The sequence below is a fragment of the Pistacia vera genome, unplaced genomic scaffold (assembly GCF_008641045.1).
Source record: "Pistacia vera cultivar Batoury unplaced genomic scaffold, PisVer_v2 Contig539, whole genome shotgun sequence".
Taxonomy (NCBI): Eukaryota; Viridiplantae; Streptophyta; class Magnoliopsida; order Sapindales; family Anacardiaceae; genus Pistacia; species Pistacia vera.
The window spans coordinates 817034-842525 of NW_022196378.1; the positions used below are offsets into that span (position 1 = coordinate 817034).

General features: G+C 36.0%; 1 pseudogene; it reads left to right on the forward strand.

Moving 5' to 3' along the window:
* Window positions 1–553: 553 nt before the first annotated feature.
* Window positions 554–25492, forward strand: part of LOC116107455 — a 30328-nt pseudogene continuing 5389 nt past the window's right edge.

A 25492-nucleotide genomic window follows, 5' to 3' on the forward strand; every position in this document is an offset into this window, starting at 1 on the left:
AAAATTTTTTTTTTCTGTTTTTTCCCTTTTTTCTTCAATAGCCACAAAGACCACTCAAACCAATCCCACAATCACAACCACCCCTCCAGGGAACTCAACCACTCTCCACACCAATGAATTTCAACTCATCACCATAAACACCTTTGCTCAAGCTCCACTCAAACTCACTCCTAGCAACTATGCCTCTTGGAAGCTTTAGTTCCAAGCTCTCTTTATCGGGTATGATCTTCTTGGATATATCGATGGATCCAAGCCTTGTCCACTTGTCAATCTAATTGCAAATAACTCAACAACACCAAATCCTGCCTACGATAGATGGGTTTGCCAAGATCAACTCATCCTGAATGCTCTCATTGACTCACTTTCTTCTACAATCATTTCATTTGTTGCCAAAGCCAAAACATCACAAAAAGCATGGACCATATTGGCCAACACGTATGGCAAAACCATCTCAACTCTTCTAAAAAATACTACCAAAGGTATTATAAATATTACAAACTTCCTTCACTTAGTTAAAGCTTGTGTAGATGAACTTGCTATACTTGGTGCACCAATGGATGCGGAAGATCTTACCAAGAAAATTCTAGATGGGCTAGGAGATGATTATAAAGAATTGGTCAATGTTGTTCAAGCTCATGATAACCCCATCTCATTTGATGAATTTCATGAGAAACTTCCAACATTTGAAGCTTCTCTTCAAGGAAAAACAAAGGAATCTGCTAATTTTCCCGCCACTGCCAATCCAACAAACAGGACCAACACAAACCGACGCTTGCAAAACACAATAATTGGTGTCCAATTCCTCCTGGCAACATTGGCTGGCGTTCGTCACCCAATTCCAATACCCATCCTCTAATGACTACAAATTCTAGCACACCACCCTATGGCAATTGCCTACCGCCACGCCTTTACTTGGGCCATTGCTGGATTTGTGGTATTCAAGGACACACAGCCAAGCGATGCTCGTCATTCCAATTGGTGCCAATTCAACCATCCAACATAGGATCTACACCGCCGCCAAGTACTCTAACAACACCTTGGCAACCTCGGGCTCACTTTGTTGCTAATGTTGCCTTTAACAATCCAACTTGGCTTCTTGACAGTGGTGCATCTCATCATGTCATAACGGACTTGAGTAACTTATCTCTTTATGCACCTTACACTAGCTCCGATGATGTTATGATTAGCGATGGCACGGGTCTTTCCATCACTCACATTGGTTCAACTTCTCTTTTCACCCCTAACACTTCCTTTAAATTGAATGATGTCCTTTGGGTGCCAAACATTAAAAAGAACCTAATTTCATTTTCTCAATTTTGCACCACCAATAATGTCTTTGTTGAGTTCTTACCAACTTCTTTTCAGGTGAAGGATCTTCATACGGGGGCATTTCTTGTGCAGGGCAACACTAAGGATGGTGTGTATGAGTGGCCGACTATCAAGTAATGCTCTCCAATTCTTGCCTTTTCAAGTGTCAAAACCACCTTCTCAAATTGGCATCATAGATTAGGACATCTAGCGTTTCCCGTTTTAAAGCATATTATTTTTTATTATCATTTAGATTTGTCATCTCCTTTATCCAAAGATTTTTTAATGTAATGCATGTTATTACAATAAGAGTCATAAGCTACCATTTTCTACTTCATCTCTTGTCTCCTCAAAACCTCTTGAAATTATTTTTTCTAATGTATGAACTTCTCATGTTCTTTTGCATGATGGTTTCAAATATCATATCATTTTTGTTGATCATTTTACCAAATATATCTGGTTTTACCCATTAAAAAAAAAATAAGTTTTGAGGTTGAAGATATTTTTATATGCTTTAAAGCCATTGTGGAAAATCATTTTCAAACCAAGATTCTCACACTATACTCAGATAATGGGGGTGAATATAAGGGCCTTAAAGATTATCTAGCTACAAATGACATTTCTTATCTCACTACTCCACCACATACAGCTGAACATAATGGCTATTTAGAAAGACATCATCGTCACATAGTTGAAACTGGCCTCACATTACTTTTACATGCTTCTCTTCCATTAATTTTTTGGTCCCATGCTTTTGCTACAACTGTCTATTTAATCAATAGAATGCCAACTAATACACTTGACTTTTCCTCACCTTATGAATTAATTTTTGGTACTACTCCAAACTTAAGATTTTCGGGTGTTTATGTTATCCTTGGCTTCGACCATATTCCTCCCATAAACTTGATGCTTGCTCCGAACCTTGCATTTTTCTTGGGTATTTGTTATCTCAAAGTGCTTATTTGTGTTTTGAACCATCTTCCAAAACAATATTCATTTCACGTCATGTCCAATTTGTAGAATCCATTTTTCCATACACATCTCTATATGATCATCTATCACATCCTGATTCCACTACCATTGGTTCATGGGTTCCTCCAATAATAACTGTTAAATTTCCTAGTCATTCACAGTCGGTAACTACTACCTCATCTAATGTGCGCCCACAAGAGATTCCAACATGTACTGATCCTACATCAGCACCCCCCTACCTTCATCACCACCAATCCCTTTACCCTTGACTACAGTATTGGAACCTAATCAACACAATCCTCCTTCAACACCAACAACCCAAGCCTGCAACCAACAATCAACCCAACAACTTAACAACCCCACACAAATACACCAAGCTTCTTCACTTCCTAACCCATATCGCATGATAATCGGATCTAAAAACAACATTCATAAGCCACTAAGAAAACTTAACCTTCACGCTCACCTTAACATCACCTCCGCCATTGAACCCACCATTGTGACCTAAGCCCTCAAAGATTTTAATTGGCAATGGGACGTGGGAGCTTGTATCTCTTATCACTGCCTCCAATATTGTTGGATGTAAATGGATATTTCGTATTAAAGGACATTGTGATGGTTCTATTAACATGTTTAAAGCTCTTCTTGTAGCCAAAGGTTTCCATCAATAACTCGATGTTAACTATTATAAAACATTTAGTCCAGTTGTTAAACCCACTATTGCGAGGCTTGTTTTTAGCATTGCTGTTAGTCATGGTTGGCCTCTTCGATAATTAGATGTCAATAATGCATTTCTACAAGGTCGTCTATCAAAAGATGTTCATATGGCCCAACCACCAGGCTTCATTGATTCTTATCATCCAACATATATTTACAAGCTTCATAAAGCCATTTATGGCCTTAAACATGCGCTGAGGGCTTGGTACCATGAGTTGTGCCAATTTCTTCTTGTCGTTGGCTTTAAGAATTCTCATGCTGACACTTCATTGTTCGTTCTCAACACTGGCACTAATATTCTCTATCTCCTAGTACGTGTTGATGATATCATCCTTATAGGTGATAGTCCTACTCTCGTCAATTAGTTTATTGATTGTCTTGCTCAATAGTTTTCCCTCAAAGATCTCGGGTCTCTTTCATATTTTCTTGGTGTTGAAGTGACTTCTCACAATCATGGGATTTTACTGTCACAACGCTGTTACATTATGGATCTCCTCACTCAGACTAATATGACAAGTGCTAAACCAGTTTCCACACTGTTGCCTACTAGTCTCCAATCAGTTTACACTCAAGCACACCTCTTCCAGATCTTACTGAATATCACTCTGTTGTTGGCGGTATGCAATACTTGTCTCTAACTCATCTAGACATCTCCTATATGGTTAACAAATTATCTCAATATATGCATCAACCATCAATTGGGATAATATTGGAGCTACTCAGTTGTGTTATAATCTTGTGTTCCACTCAAGGATGAAGCATGTTGCAATATACTTTCATTTTATTCGGGATCATGTCCAAACAGGTTCTCTTCGCGTGGCTCATGTCTCCATTGACGATCAACTTGCAGATGCTCTTACAAAGTCATTGCCTCATTCAAAAATTTTAGTCTCTCAAAGTCAAGATTGGCCTCTCATCCCGTGGCCTATCTTGAGGGGCCATATTAGATGACAGTTGTTATACTTGCTATTATCCTTTAGTTAGTTTGTTATTTAATTTTTGAATATTTCAAATGTAAATCTGATTGTATCTGAGCTGTATCCTTAGCTTTAGGATCATTTGTTATCTTCCTAACTCTTTTCTTGTATTATATATTTCTTTGAATAGTAATGAAAAGATCTAACTTTGGTCCCACAACATAATACAATCACACATATATTATGTCATATTTTATAACATATAAAGCCTTTATATCCAAAAAACTTTATATATATCTAACAAATAGGCACCCATCATTCTTTACATTATAATACCTAGATGATTGGAAAGAATTAACTATGCAAAAAATTTATCAACAAAAACAACCAAATATATCATCTCAATTTCGATGCGCTACCATTTTTACAAAAAAGTCTTTGATTTCACAACCTACACAACCATTGAAACAAATCATAAGTATCTTATATTTTGGAAATATATGTATTCTCAAGGACGACCTCACATATATTGCAAATTCAAGAAAAGGTGACCCAAAGCACCGTATAATTAAGTAAAACAAGGAGGAAAAGAACATATTTAAATCTCCAACTTCACAATGACTAATCCTAAAAATTTCCACTAGGCAAGTTTAAATGATCTATCATATTACACATATCTTCAAAATGAGGTGTTATTCATGTTTTCCCTTTCATTTTTCTTAATCTTTTACAGGAAACCTGAAAGTATCAATAAGAATGCAAAATCAGCAAAACTTATCTCCAAATCATATCATTACCAACAGCTCCTAAAAGTGACAAGATAATGGAAAGAAGTTACCTAAAAATAGTTTGGAAAAGCCATGACAACTTTGTCAAGGCCAGCAACTGTACTACCCACAACATCTTCAATAGAAACCATTTCTGATGCAGGCCTCCACAAAAACGTAGTAGATACCTTGGCTATATCAATCCAAACTCTCATAGCATTAGGTCCAAAGGAATAGGATGAACAAGTGCTTCTAGAACATTTGAAGAAAAACTTTATTCAGCTACTAGTTCATTAGACCTTTCCATAAAGCAACTTGCATTTAGTTTTGTGGGGGATGTGTTTTTACAATCTGCAACACCAATGGATGCAATGAAACAATTTCAGAAAACAAAATAATAACTAAGGAAAAACGTATCTTATATAGCCAAGTATACATCTTCATATAAAAATAATCTTACCGATACATCTTGAGATTTTTCAATTGTTTGCCTTTGACCTTGTAAACTTTATATAAAATTTACAAATATTAAAAGTAAACATGAAATTAAACAATTAGTTAATTTGTACTACCCTAATTTTGTTTCAAAGCTAGGTTGAGCAAGCTCTTTATACGGTCCATTTCAATTTTCATCTCCGCTTGCTCTTGTTTATTTCACCTTTACAATTAAAACTCAACATTCCACATATAAATCAACCAACATTCAATAATCAAGCCAGATATTCATTTAATTTCATCAACTATTTTTTTCCACTAGTCTTACTTGTTATGCCTGAAAATCAAGGTTTGACGTGGGGAGTCACGTGATGAAGTGTGACCTGCTCCCGTCAGAACGGTAAAGCGCATGTCAGGTCTGCCAAACGCTGGAGCTCCCAGTGTCCATTTCCCTGCTCCAAATCACGTGAAATCAGCTTGGAAGTGGGCAATAGGACGTAAAGCCGGATTATGTCCTGACATTCGCACCAACCCATGGATTTAATGATGATTACATGCATTCATCTCGTTATAAAAAGAGAAGACCCCTTCATTAAGGGGATTCGGCCATTTTACACTCGAACTCTCTCTCTCTCTGAAAAACTTTGTATTTCTTTTCCTAATCATTTGTAAGTCAGTCCGCTGTTGCGACCTAACCCACAATATTAATACAATCAGTGGACGTAGACTTGCTACCTTAGCATCGAACCACTTTAAAAGCTCTCATTGCATTTATTTCGTATTTCTATCCATAATCACGTGTGTCTCTTGACCAATTAACGTTGAGCACTGTTGATTAGTTGGTGTTAGAACCGCACATCAACATTACTCATTTATATCTACTCCTCCATTCAATTTCAAAATACTAGCCCTTCCAAAAATTGACTTGATTTTCCCACAACAATGACCCATTCCAACATACAATCCATCCATAACTTCATTCTTGGCATAAACATTAAACTATACACCATTTCGTACATGCATGTCAATACCTTAATTCCAAAATATAGAATTGCTCTTTCATACACCAACATATAATCAAATATAGAACAAACATGCACAACTTGGTTTACAAGACCATTCACCCATACATAAATATGTATATATCAACCACATCCGTTGAATATTTTCCCGACCAATCCGCCAAACCATTAGCCCACCAATCGACTAGATTTCTCTTAAACACCAAAAGATTAACTAAACATCCTTTAACAAAAGCTGTCTCATAATCGAACAATGATCACTCTAGGTTTTTTTGTAAATACTTTGCTCACTCAAACAAACTATAAATTTAATGGGGCATCTAAACGCACATATGTCGTTCCCATAATTTCCTCAAGCCATTCCAGAACCAAAAACTATTTAAAACAAAATTTTCTTTCCACCTTTTCAAAACTGCCAACTATTTCAGAATTGAGGTTATTGACTTATAAAATTAATATCAATTTAATCCTTAATCGACCTCATGCAACTTTCTAGAATAAAACAAGACACATCCGAGTTCACCAGAATTTAAAATTATTCAATCCGGAATAACAATAGATGTGTCAAATCATTTACTAAAATACATGTTCATAGAAAACGAAAATTCCAGAATTCCAAGGCAAACTTCAAAAATCTATAGAAAATCCAATACTTTGAACTTTGGGTGAAATAAATTTCCAAACTCCTCAAGAAGTCTAAAACAACATATCTAGATTTGAGCTTCAAATAAACACTTAACATGTAGAAATTTCTTTGGTTCCAAATGGTTAGATTTGCACAGTAAACCCTTAATCAAAAATCATATCTTTAACCAATTTTGGTTTAAGAATCAAATATATGTTCTTCTCATCTTTAAATCGCTGCAACTAATCTTGAAATTTCAATTTGATTTTCAAGCACTTAGAACCTAATCATAAACAACACAAATCAAAGAGGTTTTCAATTAGTTGAGCCAATAATCACCAAAAGGGAAATAATAAACTTTCACTTACCTCATATTTGATAAATCTTCCTTTAATCTTTCCGATCGCTAGAATTGCTCTTGATGACCTCGTTGTCCCACCACCACCATCGCATTCTCTCGGCTCGTCCCCCTTCTCTTTTGATTTCATCTTTCTCTAATTCTTTCTTTTCTTTCTCTCTTCTCTCTCTTTTCTTTCTTCTCTTCTTTCTCTCCTCTCTTTTCTTCTTCTTCTCGGCTTATCTTCTTCTTTTTCTTTTTCTTTCTTTGATTATCATTGTTCATCAAAATATTTGGCAGATTTCACTTTATCCTCACTTGTTTTTAGCTATGACACTTTACTCCCTCAAAAGTTTCACATTCTTGCACTTTACTCCCCCAAAAATCACAAGTAAATTTTATAAAATTCTAAATATTCAGGGTATTACAGGAAATTTTGGGTTAGAGGGTATTATGTGTTTTTTTCTGCGTTTAATAAAATTGGGTATACGATAATACTTTTAAGATGCTATTATATTTTGATTATATGGTAACATTATAAAAAGCTACTATATTATTGGGGCTAGGGTAACACTTTAAAAATGTTATTGTAGATATATATTAATATCATTTTAGGGAAAAAAAAAAATTCCATTGATAGATAATAAGTTATAAAAAGATAAAGTGTTACTTATCAAAATTACTATCATAACATTTTAACAACAAATGCTACCATGGAAACGTATTCAGTAACATATTAAGAAAAAGTGTTACTATCCAGTGTTACCGTAGGTTATTATTTTTTTTTTGTCGTGAGGGTAGATGGTAGTTGGGAATTGGGAGTTGGAATGTAGAAGGCTCCATTGAGCAGTGAACACTATAAAAAGGGGTGACCCTTAGTCCTTTTGTACAAGCAAAATTTGAGAAGCAATAATAATCCTTTCTTCCAACACTTCTCTTCTTAATTTCTCCTAATTAGCCTTGAGCTAAAAGCTCATCTTCCGACAAAGTGGAATTAGAGCTATTAAGATCTTGAAGATGGCAAGTATGATGGTTCCTTTCCAAGTTCCAGTGCTCAACCAAAGCAACTATGATAGGTGGAGCATCAAGATGAAGGCATTGCTTGGGTTGCAAGACACATGGGAGATTGTGGAGAAAGGTTATAGGGAGCTTGAAGATGAAGTTACTCTATCCTAAGCATAAAATGATACTCTGAAAATCAAGAAAGAGAGACAAGAAAACTCTCTTTACCATCTATCAGGCCCTTGATGATGATGGATTTGAGAAGATCTCAAATGCAACTACTGCCAAGGAAGCATGGGAGAAGCTCTGCATATCTTATCAAGGAGAAGAGAAGGCAATGAAGGCTCGTCCCCAAACTTTAATAGCAGAGTTTGAGTCTTTCCATATGCAAGAATCAAAGACAATCTCCAATTATTTTTTATGATTTTAAGCAATTGCCAAACAGCTCAAGAGAAAGGGAGAAACACTGAGTCTACTTGAGTAATGGATAAAATTCTCCACTTTTTGGACTTAAAATTTGAGCACATAGTTGTCACCATTGAAGAAATTATAGATTTGGAGGGCATGACTGTTGAGCAACTCATGGGATCTTTACAAGCTTACGAGGAGAGACAAAAGAAGAATAGGGAGACTTTGGAGCAAGTTTTCCAAACCAAACTAACCTTGCAAGTATAAGGAGGAGGGCTAAGACAATGAAAAAAGTCAATGTGGAGGCGGACATGGACGTGGGTGGACAAGGCCGAGGAAGAGGAGCTTTCAAATTATCCAACAATGAAGAAAGCATACGAGGAGGCTCTAATTCTTCAAGCAATCGTGGAAGATGCTATCAATCAAAGCAAAGATACCACATCTCTCAAGTACCATGTTTCAACTGTAAGAAACATGAACATTATGCCTCGAATTGTAAAACCACTCGAAATGTTGAGGAGAAAGTCAATTATGCTGAAGATAATAGTCAAGATGAGTCCATTTTGTTATTGGCCTACAAAGGAAAAGATGAAGGTGAAAGTCAAACGTGGTACTTGGGTACTGATGCAAGCAACCATATGTTAGAATAAGTGCCCTAGAGCCAATCTTATTTTGTATATTGACTCTCTGTAATCATGTTTTATTATCAATAAAGACATCTAATTATATCATGTGATCTGATTATATTCGCATAAGAAAATGATATATGTCTTTAGGATAGTAGAACTGTGACGAGGGTATCGAGTGTTTGAAATCTCGATAGTAAGAACCCTATGAGCACATATGGTGGCCATTCTAAAAACATCCATAGCCCCAGTATTATCCTGACCTAGGGCATAGATAATTTGGTAAGGCTATCATAGTGTTGGACGACCCTATCTAGAGGTAGTGACAGATCTCACATGTCAAGGTTATTGGTGACAACCTGGTGTAATATATTGGTGTGTTGTAGGCAAGTTCACCGAACCTGCCCATCAGAGGATTCCACATAGATGATTACCCTAGTGTCTGGGATAGGGCTACGAAAAATAGTCCAAAAACTGAACCAAAACCAAAACCAAAACCAGTATGAAAATCGATTCACTAGAAAACTGGTTTCGGTTTGGAAAATAGGCCAAACAGCTTTTCTAATTCGGTTACCAGTTTGGCCTATTTTCCAAACCGGTTTTTTAAATCGATTATCCTTAAAATCTAAAAGAGTAATAAGCCTAAGCCGTAAAGGCTAAAGTAAAAGTCAAACTTAAGTAAAACCATATATTACTAAAAAGTGTAAAAGTAAATCCCTAATACTTACACTACAGACTCTTTCCTTCTCGCCGTCGCCATCAGCTACCATGGTACTCATCTTTTCTTCTCCATTTTTACCGTCACCTACTCACCTTCTCTTCTCCATTCTCAAACTGAAACTAAATCCCTGAGTCCTAAACACTATAGACTCTCCTTCTCACCATCACCTATTCTGCTACTCAGTACTCACATTCTCTTCTCCATTTTTGCCACCATCTATTCACCTTCTCTTCTCCATTGTCATCGCCTTCTTGTGTTCACCATTCTCACCGTCGGCATCCAAACTCCATCGATTTAGCAATGTAAGATTTAATGCATCTTATGAGTTTACTAATTTTATTTTCTGTTGAACACATATTTGTAGTTTGCTTTCAATCTTCCATCACAGTATTTCCCATTATTTAAACCTAGATCTTAATCTTATCATTTAATCTTGCTAGTAAGTCCAACTTGACAATTTTTTTTTTTTTATCATATAGAATTAATTTGGTTTCATTTTTATTGACGAAAGAGACTAAAGTCTAAAACTTTGATCCAACTCATTGAGTCATTGTACTTTTGTTTATAAGGAGAGCTGAAGATGACAACATTAATGTACCTATTACCTAATAGACCAACAAGGCGACAAATTTTCAGATGTGTTTAATGTTAGTTATATTAACTTGGTTCAATTAATTGTGTTACTGTATTTTGATAACTCATGGATTACCTATGAAGCATTTACTTTTATGTCGGATGTGTTTAATGTCGATTTGTTTTCAAATCGTTAAAATGTGACCCTACTCTTAATAACCTCAAGTCTAATGAAAATTCACAATTGGATTCAGCATCTTATCATTTTATTTTTTTTGGCTACTTTAGAATTTTATTTTCTTTATTTCACCCAGCAGTGCTTCTAGTGAAAGTGGATAGTTTAGCAATTTTTTTTCTTTATTTTTGCCCAACAGTATTCCTTTTGCAGTTTTGCAAAGCTCTTGTACGCTGTAGTTTTATTTAGTTACAACTTGTAAACTTATAAACACATTTATTTGGCTGCAGATGTCATTGACCAATGACAACAAAGAAGCTCCTACTTGTGGGACTTTAGATGCCCTTAGCTCCCATGCATTGATTCCACCAACAAATGTGAGTGAAAATGCTAATACTTGCAATGCACCATTGCCACGTAGAACCACCAAACGTGGTACTATTGCTAGGAAGAACACTTCAGACGTGTGTGATCATTTGTCTAAGATCGAGTGTGAGAATAAGGATGACGCCACGACATCTTGTCATTATTGTGGGAATGTTTTAGCTTATCCGAGTAGGAGTGGTACAAGTTGTCTACGTAACCATTTAAGTAGATGTAAGAAGTATTCGTTGAATGTGTTGGAGAAGAGACAAAAGACATTAGTGTTCCAACAAGCATTATAGACACATGAATGTGATCATACAAGTGGCTCTGCCCAATTGTATCTACATTTATGGAAATTTGACCAGGAATTGATTAGAAAGGCTATAGCGAAAATGGTAATTATTGATGAGTACCCTTTCGAATAGTTGAGCGTGAGGGGTTTTGGTACATGACGAGTGTGGCATAGCCAAGGTTTCAAGTACCATGCCGAACTACAGTTGCTACAGATTGTATGAAAATTTATATTGAAGAGTACGAAAAGTTGAAGAAGTTCTTTAATAAGTTCTCTCAAAGAGTGTGTCTGACCACTAATACATAGACAAGTTGTCAAAATCTCAATTACATGTGTTTGACGGCTCAATTCATCTATGATGATTGACGACTTCAGAAAAGGGTTATAAACTTTTGTTTGATCACAAGTCATAAAGGTATTGACATTGGCAAGGCAGTGGAGCGGTGTTTCCTTGAGTGGGGCATTTCAAAGGTTTTCACAATCACCGTTGATAATGCAAGCTCAAATGATGTTACAATAAGCTATCTAAAGACTCGTTTTGCAAGTTGGAGGGGGAGTGTTTTGGATGGTGAGTTCCTCCATATGAGATATTGTGCTCATATATTGAGTTTAATTGTAAAAGAGGGGTTAAGAGATATGGATGACTCAATATTCAGAATTCGATCGGCAGTGAGGTATGTGAGATCTTCTCCAGCAAGGTTACAAAGATTTAAGCAGTGTGTGGTGAAAGAGAAAATTGAAAGTAAAGTCAATTGGTTCTTGATGTTGAAACAAGGTGGAACTCCATATATTTGATGTTAGATGCAACAATAAAATTTCAGAAAGCTTTTGAGTTGTTGGAAATAGAAGATAGTAAATATACAAATGACCTTAGTAGTGGGGAAATGTCAAGGGGTGTGCCTACATGCATTGATTGGGAGTATGCTTGGTAATTATTACCTTTGCTGAAGGTTTTTTATGATACTACTCTACATGTTTCTGGATCGCTTTATGTCACTAGTAATGTGTACATGGAAGAGATTTTTGCCATTGGTTTGCAGTTTATAACATGGTGTCATAGTCGAGATCCTGGTTTACGTAATATGGCTTTAAGGATGAAGGGGAAATATGATAAATATTGGTTGAATATTGATAATATCAACATCATGTTATTTATTGAAAAGATACTAGATCCGAGGTTCAAGTTAGAATATGTGGAATGGGTAATTCTTGATGCCTATGATTATGTTTTTGTTGAAAGGTTGAGGGAAAAATTGAAGTAAGTTTTGGTGTCTTATTTGAGCAATATAGTTTGCATAAGATGGTCCCTAGTGTACAGCCACATTAGGAGTCAGATATGACAATTCAGAATGATATTTATGATGCAAATATTGATTCTAGGGCCCTTTTGCAATATAGGTATAAGGAGAAAAAGGCTGAAAAAAATATGTTCATCACAAAAACAGAGTTGGACAAATATTTATCGGATGACCGTGAAGATGAAAATGACAAGTCGTTTAGCATCTTGCTATGGTGGAAGACAAATTCCACTAAATATCCAGTTATGTCCATGATAGCACGAGATGTATTGGCTATGCCTGTCTCTACTGTTGCATATGAATCAACATTCAGTACGGGAGGATGTGTATTAGATCCATTTCATAGCTCTCTCACTCCTAAGATGGTGGAGGCTCTAATCTATGCACAAGATTGGATTCGAGCTGAGCATGCACCATTCATCATAGAGGAGAGCTTGGACGAATTTGCAAGATTTGAGATGGGTAAAATTCTTTCTTTACTTATAATTTTTTATAACTTTGTGTTTGATTGTTTGTTAGCTTTGTTAAACATATTTTGTAGCATGTTTAGTCTAACGAGTTTGTCTAATGCTGTGTAGAATTTTCGTTTTTGAGATTGGAAAACAATCGTGCTCTGGATAATTGAAGTATTGAACGACTGTCCCGTTTATGTGGTATATAACTTTCAGTTAATGTAATTTAATTAGTATTATATGTGTCATATGATATTATGATGTGTGGATAATTTAATTGGCAATTTGGCATACTTAATTTTCTATTTCTTATGGGCTTGGCAGGCTTGGCTAGTTGGTTTGGCAGTTGGGAGTTAGGACTTGGGAGTTCAGGGACTTCATACTTGGCATTCTTGGTTGTTGGCAAATTGGAAATTTGGTTTTCTATTGTTAGCTTTTTGTAAACTTTTTATGTATTTATAATGGTGGTGAAAATGTTGGTAAGAGCCAAGAGGTGTTGGTACTTGGTTGTGTTTGGTGGTTGCTAGAACATTTTTTGTAAGCATTGTTTTGGACTTTTGGCTGCATTGTTGGCGTTGCTACATTGTTTTGGCTACTGCCTGTTGGAAATCTGGCTACATATTTGGATTTTGGCTGCATTGTTTGTTTTGGTTGCTGCCTGTTGTAAATGTTGCTATGTATTATTGTATTTGGATTTTGGTTGCATTGTTTTGGCTGCTGGAAAATGGAAATCCTGTTATGTATTTGGCTGCATTGTTTTGGCTACATTACTTTGGTTTAACAATCTTTTTATGTTGCTGGCTTTTTGGTACTACTACTAGGAAGAACACTTTTGGCTGAATTCAATGCAAATGCTTTAGTTTTGATTTCAATTTTAAGATTATTCATATAGATTACATATAATTATAGAGATTACTTACAATTTTTTTGAAAATGGTCTTTTTATGTTATGTGTTAATTGTTTTTGGAGATGAGAAATGAGTATATTATTAAATTAAAATAAAATTTAATATTTTTTGCAAAAAATGGTTTATAAACCAGTTAACCACTAACCGAACTGAAAATTCGGTTCGGTTAGTAATTGGTTCAAGGGATAAACCGATCCAATTTCGGTTTGCAAAATCCCTTGAACCGAATAACCGGTTTGGTAAGTAATATGGCCAATCCGGTTCGATTAACCAGATTTCCACACCCCTGCTCTGGGGAAAAATCTTCCAATGAATGGTGGTGCATGTGATCTTTAGACTCGAGATTACCGGAGCGCCTTGTGCACAGATTGATGTAGTTTGACACTAGCCCAACGTAGTCCTCTTATGACTATCAAAATGGTAGTGGTTGGCTACATTGAAAAGTGTATCGAGACTATGGTGGATCCACAAAGGATTCATCACTCCCAAGTACGGGAGAAATTATCTCACTGAGTAATTCGGTAGATGACAATGACATTAAATTTGTGGCCACAATGGGATTGAGTTGTAGCTTAATCTAATCTATTCTGGTCGTTGGTCCAATAATCGAATATCGAGAAATCAAGGATATCCGAGGTTGACACTACTTCTATGTCTTGGCCTTGAGGAGATAGTAGATGATGAAAGGATTTGATTGGATTGCACGGTAACCATATCATTGATAGGTAGCGGTTTCGCTGAATCTGAATCTATCGAGTGGCCATGATACCTGACTAGAGGTCAATCTTGGTCTGTGTCTAGTGGGACGATTGATTGATTGTCAATCGCGATACAATTCACTACCGATATGATAAGGAGCCTTTGGGTCGCATACATAGAAGACAAATTAATAATATAATTCATGAGAAGGGTATTTTCGTCATTTATGAAGAAAGGGTTTTCATCTTTTAAGATGAAAAGGCATTTTGGTAATCTCACAGTGTAATTAAATTTACTAAGGTTGTTATCTAAATTTAATTTCATATGGAAATTAAATTAGTGAGATTATATATATTTAAATGTCTAGTTTATATATATCCAATATTAATATTGATAATGTGAATTCAAATTTTGTTTTTAAATTTGAATTGAAATGCCATGTTTGGTTGCAAGGGTAATCTATTCCAACATTCCAATTAGAATCGATGGCTATTCTAATTTGGAATAGGGTTGTAGTGTGCACTATTTAAGTGCAACTGAAAATTAAATGAATTAATTCCTTCAATTAAAATAAACCCTAACCACCCTCTCTCTTCCTCTCGTAAAATGTGAACCCCTTTGTGAGAGAAAGAATTTTTCTTCCCAAGAAAAATTCTGCAGAAAATTATTCTTGAAGTTGAGAGATTTTTCCTAGCTTAAAAATCCACCAACAGCAACCGTCCTGTCTTTGTGTGGATACCGTGAGTGCACTTCTACTTTGGAGTGGTAGGGATCCCAACCTCAAATCGGAGGAGCCTCCAACGCTGGTATGAAATTTTATATCCTTTAATTTGGTTAATTTAAAATAATGTAAATTGGGCATAAGGATCTTGGTTAAGGTTTGCGGATCTAATTAAAAAATTTTAATTTTTGCTATGTTTTATAGATCCGTTAACCTATAGTGGTATCAAAGCCTCTTATGCTTGATTAATTTATTTTATTTATTGATTGATTCATTGATGTCGATGAGTGTGGTGTATGGTTTTAATTTGTCAATTAAAATCTGACAATTGGCTAACTTGTTTGGTTGAAATGTTATGTTGGATTTTTGCATCTGTCTTTTTGTTTCATGTTTAACGAAATCAAATAAAAATTGATTTTGGATTTATTTGATTTCGGATGCTGGACAAATTGCCCTTAAGGGACTTTGGGTGGTTGCCCTTTAAAAGAGGGCAGTAGTTGCGCTAAAAGAGTAGTAATGCGCAAACGTGCACTGTTGGGGCAGCGTTCCGTGCACGACGTTTTGGGCTCCTTACAATGCACAGCAGCTCCGCTGTTGGGCACTGCTTGGTGCCAAGGAGGTGGCCTTATGCCCTGGCATGCGGCTTTGGCTGGTGCTGCTACCAGCAGCACAACATCAGCCTTGCATGCAGAGCAGCATGCTGTTGTTGTCCCAATCTTTTGCCGCACTAGCGGTGGCCCCGTGGTGGCCAAGTGCCCACCAACACTTGTTAGAGTAGATGCCCTAGAGCCAATCAATTATTGTAGAATTGACACTTTGTAATAATGTTCATTAATCAATAATAAAAGGCATTTTATTCTATATCGCGTAAATCATTATTATTGCAATATGTATTGATATATGTCCTTAGAATGGTAGAGCCGTGACGAGGGTATCAAGTGTTTCAAATCTTGATAGTGAGAACCCTATGAGCACATATGGTGGCCATTCTAGAAACGTCCGTAGCCCCAGTATTATTCTGAACTAAGGGCACAGATAATACGGTAAGGCTATCATAGTGTTGAACGACCCTGTCGAAAGGCAGTGACTGATCTCACTTGTCAAGGTTGTTTGGTGACAACCTGGTGCAACACATGGGTGTTTGTTGTAGGCGATTACACCACAGCAAGTTCACTGGACTGACCCACCAGAGGATTCCATATGGATGGTAACCCCAATGTCTATGGAACAAATCCTCTAACGAATGGTGGTGCATGTGATCCTTAGACTTGAGATCACCAGAGCACCTTGTGCACCGATTGGTGTAATTTGACACTAGCCTAACGTAGTTCTTTTCAAAGTTGTCAATACGGTGGTGATTGGCTGCATCAAGGAGTGTATCAAGACTATGGTGGATTGACAGATGATTCATCACTCCCAGGTACGGGAGAAGTTATCTCACGGCACAATTCAGTAAATGGAAATGACATTAAAACTGTGGCCATAGTGGGATTGAGTTGTTGCTCTATCCAGTTTATAATACGGGTCATTGGTCCAGAAACTGAATACATAATATCGAGAGTACCTGAAGGTTGACACTATTTCTATGCCTACGTCTCGTCGAGATAACGGATGATGAAAGGATCGAATTGCACGGTAACCATATCGTTGACAGGTAGCTACTTTGTTGAATCCGAATCTATCGGGTGGCCATGATGCCTTGCTAGGGGCCAATCTTGGTTTGTGTATTAGTGAGACGATTAATTGGTGTTAATCACGATACTATACACTACTAGTATGATGAGGAGCCTATGGGTCACACACATAGAAGATAATTTAAGATCAAAGAAGAAAGAAGAGAGTTTTCATCTTTTAAAGCGAAAGGGTATTTTGGTAATTTCATAGTGCAATTAAATTTGCTGAGGTCGTAGCCTTTATTTAATTTGTTAGAAAAATTAAATAAGTGAAATTACTTTTAAATATGTGTTTAATATATTATCATTATTGTTAAATGTTAATGTATATTAATTGATTTTAATTGACATAATGATGGAAAATAAAATATCAAATTGGGAGTGTTTGGCAACATGGGGTGTTTGGGTTGGAGCCCAAGCCTATTCCATATGGGAATAGGACAACTTGATTATTTTACTATAAAAAGAAAAGTGTGTGATTATTCAATTAATTGATTTCTCTTTTAAAAGTAAAACACACACAACAGCCCCTCTCAATACACTCCCACGGCAGAAACACTTTAGGCTCTAAAATCAATTCAATTTATTCGCTTTCTTCTTAATCTTGAAGCTAAAGAGGATCTAGCAAATCCTTCTTTGGTTCTTTTGAGATTGTCTTCGTGTGGACTACGCAGGTTCGATCCTACACTTGGATCGGTAGCAAAACATTCGTCGACAAATTTGGAGGAGCCTCCAACGTGCGTTTGTTTTCTTTAAACTCAGATTTATTTTTTCCTGCAGATTTTTATTTAATATGAATTATAAAATTATACACTTGATCTTGGCTCATGTAAACGATCCCTGAATTATTTCTTTTGTTTCCGCTGCGTATATGGGACCATTTACTAACAGCACTTGGCCTTGATTGGCACTTGGTTTTCCAGCCATGTGCCTGATCTTATATGCATCAGAATGCATGTCAAATCTGGAAAAACGAGACAGCCCACGCAAAGATGCAATGGGCCGAATTTTGGGCTTTTTCACATTGTTGTGCAATAAGAAAAATCCAGAACATTTTTGGATATATGTTACTGCATATTGGAGGCCCCATTGAGTGAGGCCCGAATCCATTGGGTTAAATTGCAATTTTTATACATTATTGGACCTAAAAAATTTGCTAAACATCAAGGGGTAATATGTAATTTACCAAACCAAATCAAAATTTAATTTTGGTTGTTTTATGCATGATTCTTGTATGTGAATATGCATGGTGTATGGTGCATAAGCCTTTGGTCCTAGTTTAATTTTGGGTTATATAATTTAAAATAGGGTATGCGTGCCCAATCTTTCTCTATTATTTCCGTTGTACTTCTCTCTCTCATCTCACTCCCTCGAATGTAACTCAAGGTTTCTTTTCAAATATGTAAAATTAGATTTGTAATTTTATTTTGAAAGTTGTGTAATGTTCGAGAAGAAGAAGCAAAGGAAGGAGAAGATGAATTACTTGAAGAATCTAAAGTTGTAATTAACCTAGGTTGACCTACCGATTCCTCTAGGCTCAGGGAATCAGTTTTTTGTTAAGGCTATGACCAACACGTTTATTTTATGCTTAGTATGCATGCTAAGGGTGTATGTTATGACTATAACATGTTAAACAAGATAAAACTAGTGAGACAAAAAAAAAAAAAAAAAAAAAAAAAAAAAGCCCTCAATAAAGTATATTAAGTCAAATCAATGAAAGCCTTCCATCACCATGGGTTTAATCAAACCACTGTTTGTCGAAACCTTATTCGCCAAAGCGAAAGGTACACCTCTACCAGTGAGAGGTTAAATTTCATTGGAGTTTTCCTTAATGGTGATAGGTCGACTTAAATGGTGTGTTTTGCTTGTTCGCCAAAGCAAAGGTTGATACACTTGTAGTGTGGACATGGTGACATGTAGTGTCCACTCTACTGATACTGAGAATCACACTCAAGGATGATGGCTTCGGCTATTGAATTGTGTGATTGGTTTGTTGGCTTATTTCGCATATGAGGTTGGTAGTTGAGCTATCAACTAGTGTGAATTAAGTTTGTTGGCCTACCTAATCAAACCATTTTGACTTGTTCACCGAAGCAAAGGTTTGAAATGGGCTAGATGGGATCTCAGTCCACTAGAAAAGCCAACGGGCTTTCCTGAGTTAATAGTAAAGACTATTGGCTTGAGGAAAATAGTGGGAGCAATTATTTAATAAAAGACCTTGTTAAATAATAATAATGAACATGATAGTAACTTTTACTTTTCTGCATTTGTAGATTCACCAAAATGAGTAATACCAACCTGCAATCGATAATTGAGAAAAAAAAAAAAAATAGGCTAGATGGATCCATTTTCTCGGACTGGTATCAAAATCTTCGAATTGTACTAAAGTCTAAAAAGAAATTGTATATTTTTTATAAGCCTTATATGGCTAAGCCTGATCCCGATGCCACTCAGGAAGTAAAAGACACATACCAAAAGTTCGTTGATGATGCTGATAATGTTCAATGCATTATACTAGCATCGATGATACCTGAGCTGCAAAAGAAGTATGAGAATATGGATGCTGCTACCATGATTCTGCATCTCAAGGAGCTTTTCGAAGGAAATACTCGTCATGAGAGGTATAAGGTGTCGACCACATTGTTTAGGAGTCGTATGACTGAGGGAGCCCATTTTGGTCCTCATGTGCTCAAGATGATTGGGTACATAGAGAGGCTTGAGACTTTAGGGTTTGGTGTGGATGAAGACTTACAAGTGGATTTAATTATGTGTGTAAATGAACAGATTCACACAGCGGAAAAACACAATAAAAATCATAATTTTAAAACCGAATCTATCATTACTCCAAACCTAAAATCTGAGCAAAGATTATAACGTCTTTACATGTTATAACGAAAACAGTGTAAACAAAAATTTGTACAAAGTAAAAAACAAACCCATACAAGTATTCAAAATACTTACGCACAATTGGAGGCTCCTTTAAATGTCTCTGATTTTATTTCGCTTCTCGATTCAAAGTAGAACCACACTCACGTCGTTTACACAAAGATAATCCGTAGAACCATTAAGGGATTTGCTAGATCTACTTGATGGCTTCAAGAATCCAAGAAAAGAAAAGGATTTTCTCTCCACCAATGTCAAAAACACGAGAGGGAGAGAAGAGGGTGGCTAGGGTTTTATTTTTATTGAATGATATTATGTGTTTTTTAATTTTAAGTTGCACTTATATAGTGTAACAACCAAAAACCCTATTCCACTTAGGAATAGCCATGCGCTCCAACCCTAATCCACCCTTGCAACCAAACACCCCATTAATGATATTTTAAATTTAATTAATTATTATTATAATTAAAAATCAATTAATATATATAATAATATATTAACATTTAATTAATAATAATAATAATCCATTTAAATATATGCGCACATATATTGAAAGAAAAATGATATCCTTATAAAGACCCATACAAAGAAGGCTTAAAAGTGACATCAGCAAGAAGAAAAAAACAAAGAAAAAACGGAAAGAGAGAGAGACAAATCATGAAAATCAAAGGTGGGGATTGTCTTTGTATGCCCCCTTTGTATGTGTCTTTGTAAAACTAACATTACTCATATTTAAATATAATCTCACTAATTTTTATTTTAATATTAAAATTAAATACATGCAACAATCTTAGAAAATTTAATTACACTGTGAGATTACCAAGATACCCTTTCGTCCAAAAAGACGAAAATACCCCTTTCACAAAACGATTCTTAAATTATCTTCTAAGTGTGTGACCCGTAGGCTCCTTATCATATCGGTAGTGAGTAGTATCGCGATTAACACCAATTAATAGTCTCACTACTCACAGACCAAGATTGGCCCCTACAAGGCATCATGGTCACCCAATAGATTCAGATTCAGCGAAATAGATACCTATCAACAATATGGTTATTGTGCAATCAAATCCTTTCATCATATGTTAGCTCATCAAGGCTAAGGTACATAAATAGTGTCAACCTTAGTTATCCTCGATATCTTTGTATTCAGTTACTGGACCAATGACCAGAATAATAAATTGGATTGAGCAACAACTCAATCCCACTGTGGCTATAACTTTAGTGTCCTTGTCATTCACTGAATTAAGCTATGAGATAACTTCTTCTGTACCCAGGAGTGATAAATTCTTTGTCGATCCATCGTAGTCTTGATACACTCCTCAATGCAGTCAATCACTACTGTATTAATAGCTCTAAATATAATTACGTTGGGTTAGTGTCAAACTACACCAATCAGTGCACAAGGCGCTCCGGTGATCTCAAGTCTAACGATCACATGCACCACCATTCGTTAGAGAATTTGTTCCATAGATACTGGGGTTACCATCTATATGGAATCCTCTGATGGATCTGTCCAGTGAACTTGCCTACAGTAGACATCCATGTGTTGCACTAGGTTGTCGATAAACAACCTTGACAAGTGAGATCAGTCACTATTTTTTGACAGGGTCGTTCAACATTATAATAGCCTTACCGTATTATCTGTGTCCTTGGTCAGAATAATACTGGGGGTACGGACATTTCTAGAATGGCCACCACATGTGATCATAGGATTCTCACTATCAAGTTTTGAAACACTTGATACCCTCGTCATGGTTATACCATCCTAAGGATATACATCAATACACACAATTATGATTTACATAATATAGAAGAAAAAATGTCTTTTATTGATTAATAAACATTATTACAGAGAGTCAAATCTACAATAATTGATTAGTTCTAGGGCACCTACTCTAACAAATTCTGCAATCACTACCTGATTCCTTTTCACCATTCATAACGAATTTCAATATGACCACGATGGTGAAATCCCTGTTAGAGCTTCTGAACATGCTTAGGACTGCAGAGCAGGACATGAAAAAGTCCAAGACTGTTTTACTAATTGCTACCAGTAAAGGAAAAGGTAAGGACAAGGGAAAGGCCAAGTCCAAAGGATAGGATGCTCTCAAGCCTAAAGGTGGCACTGGGAAGGTAGTCTGCTTCTATTGTGGCAAGCTTGGCCACTAGAGGAAACATTGCAAGGCTTTCCTCGTAAACAAGAAGAAGTCAGACGCTTCGACTTTAGGTATGTACATGATTGAGATTAACTTCTCTTCTTCAATATCTTAGGTCATTGACACAGGATGTGGTACTCACATTTGTACTGATGTGTAGGGACTAAGGTAGAGTAGATTGCTCGCCAAGGGAGAAGTGGACCTATAAGTTGGAAATGGAGCACACGTGGCTACATTGGCTATAGGATCTTATTGTTTGTTATTGCCTACGGGCTTATTGTTAGAACTTAATAATTGCTATTTTGTACCTTCCATTTCAAGAAACATTAGATCTGTACTGCTTTGGATGATATAGGTATCATTTGGAGATTTTTAATGGATTGTTATCCTTTAGTTTGAATGGTATTTTACATTGAAATGCAAGGTTATATAATGGATTATATGTTCTAGATTTAAACAATAAGGATACTCTCAGTATGGAAACAAAGAAAGCTAAACATAGTGATCAAACCCAAATATACCTCTAGCATTGTAGATTGGGTCATGTTAATCAGATTCGCATTGCAAAACTGTAAAGGGATGGAGTTTTGGACCCTTTTGACTTTCAGCCATTTGAGGTATGCGAGTCATGCCTTTTAGGTAAGATGACCAAGTCACCTTTCACAGGACAAAGTGAAAGGGCTACTAAATTGTTAGGCATCATCCATAGTGATGTATGTGGTCCACTAACAATTGAAGCTAGAGGTTGATATTCGTATTTCATCACGTTTACTGATGACCTCAGTAGTTATAGTTATGTCTACTTTATGAGACATAAATCTGAAGTCTTTGATAAATTCAAAGAATTCAGAAGTGAAGTATAGAAAATGTTGGGTAAGAGTATTAAAGTTCTTTGGTCAGATTGAGGAGGTGAATACTTGAGCTCCAAGTTTTTTGAATACCTAAAAGAGTGTGGGATAGTTTCACAACTCACCCCTTTGTACACACCCGAACATAATGGTGTGTCTGAAATGAGGAATATGACCTTACTTAATATGGTTAGGTCTATGATGAGTTTTAGTGATCTACTTGCATCATTCTGGGGTTATGCCCTAGAAACTGTGACTCTCGTACTTAACCATGTGTCGTCAAAGTCTATGGATAAGACTTCATATGAATTGTGGAATGGGTGAAAGCCCAATTTGTCTTATCTGAAGATTTGGGGTTGCGAAGCGTATGTCAAGAAATTGACTTCAAACAAGCTGGACCCGAAATCTAATAAATGTATTTTTGTGGGATATTCTAAGGAGACCAAAGGATATTATTTCTACCACCCAGAAGAGTGCAAAGTTTTTGTTGCTAATTTCCCCTAAGAGGTACTAGTGGGAGAAAAGTAGAACTCGATGAAGTTCTAAAACCACAAGATACATTAGACGAAGGACAGGAAGATGTGCTGTAAGAAGTAGTTGAACATCGTGAGGAGGTTACTCCACAATCTGTGGATCAAAGTGAATCACCTCAAGTAGCACAAGAGCTACGTAGGTCTAGGAGAGTACGTCATGAGCCCAAGAGATATGGTTTTCTCGTGACTTAGTATGATAACGTACTGGTCAATCAAGACAATGAACCCAGAACCTATGATGACGCTGTATCAGATCTAGATTCTGTTAAATGGCTTGAAGCTATGAAATCTGAGATGAACTCCATGTACCAAAACCAGGTATGGTCTCTGGTAGATCCACTTGAAGGGGTAAAACCCATAAGGTGTAAATGGGTCTTCAAGAAAAAGACTGACATGGATGGCAATGTGCATACCTATAAGGCACGACTAGTTGTCAAAGGTTTCAAACAAATTCATGGTATTAGGGGTGGGAGAAAAAGACTGAAAACCAGACCGAAACCGAACCGAAAATTCAGTTTTTCTGAAATCTGGTTCGGTTTGAAAAATTCATAAACTGATTAATCGGTTCGGTTTTCGGTTTACAAGTTTTTTTAAACCAGTTAACCGAAACTGAATTCTAAAACCGGTTTCAAAAAATAAATAAACAAAAACCTTACATATTAATTATAATTAAACTTCCTAAAGCCTACCGCCACTTTTCTCTTTCATCTACCTTGTCCATCATTTTCAGTTTTCTCCTCCACTTTTCTCTTTCATCTTCATCTTCTTCTCCTCCATTTCTTCTTTCCACTTTTCACTTTTTTTCATCTTTTTCTCCATCTCTTCTCCTTGGGTTTTCTCTTTCTTTTTTTGTCTTTTTCTCCATCTCTTCCCCTTCAGTTTTATGATTTTATCTTTCTTTTCCATCTTATCTTATCTTATCTTCCATTTTTCTCTTTCTCTTTCATCTTTTTCTCCAATATTCAAGTTTATTTGATTTATGAAGATGTAAGAAATTTGGATGGCTTAATTTGACTTCTTTGATGAAGAATAATATATATTTATTATTTATATCAAAACGTGCAGGTGAATACATAAATTTCTCTTTATTCTAGTAATGGATACTACATTTGGCTACAATTTTAGAGTAGAAGTTCTGGTGATCGGCCAAACTTTCTCAGTTATTTCGTCTTAGTTATTCTAATTTTAAAAATCAGTTCGGTTCATAACCGGTTTAATCATATAACCTGTTCGGTTTCGGTTTAAGTTTTTACTTGAACCAAAAAACTAGTTTGGTTTATAAACTACCCTATCCAGTTTGGTTAACCAGAATATCCCACCCCTACATGGTATTGACTATGAAGAAACCTTTTCGCCAGTAGTCATGATTAAGTCCATCCAGATTATACTTGCGATTGTTGCATGTCATGACTATGAAATTTGACAGATGGATGTCAAAACAGCTTTCCTGAACGGAAATCTTGAAGAGGATGTGTATATGACACAACCCAATGGTTTCATTCTTGATAGACAAGCTGATAAGTTATGCAAGTTGCAAACGTTCATTTATGGACTCAAGCAAGCTTCAAGGAGCTAGAACATTCGTTTTGATGAAGTCATAAAAGAATTCGGTTTAATAAAAAACGAAGATGAGCCATGTGTTTACAAGAAAATAAGTGGGAGCGTAGTGACATTCTTGGTGTTGTATGTTGATGACATACTTCTCATCGGGAATGATATACCGAACTGCAATCGGTAAGGACTTGGTTATCCAAATGCTTCTCTATTAATGACTTAGAAGAAACAACTTACATCCTTAGAATAAAGATCTATTGTGATAGATTGCGTAGGTTGCTTGACCTAAGTCAGAGTACATATATTTAGAGGTGTTCAAAAGCTGTTAACCAAACTGGTTAACCGCTTTCTTGAATCGAATTGGTTTTTCGGTTTAGGAAAATTCCTGAACCGAAACTGAACTAGTTTGGGGGGAAAACTGGTTTTTCGATTAACTGAAAAATCGATTAAAAACTAGTTAACCGGTTTTCCCCTTTTTATTAAATAAAACTTTTTTTTTTTTAA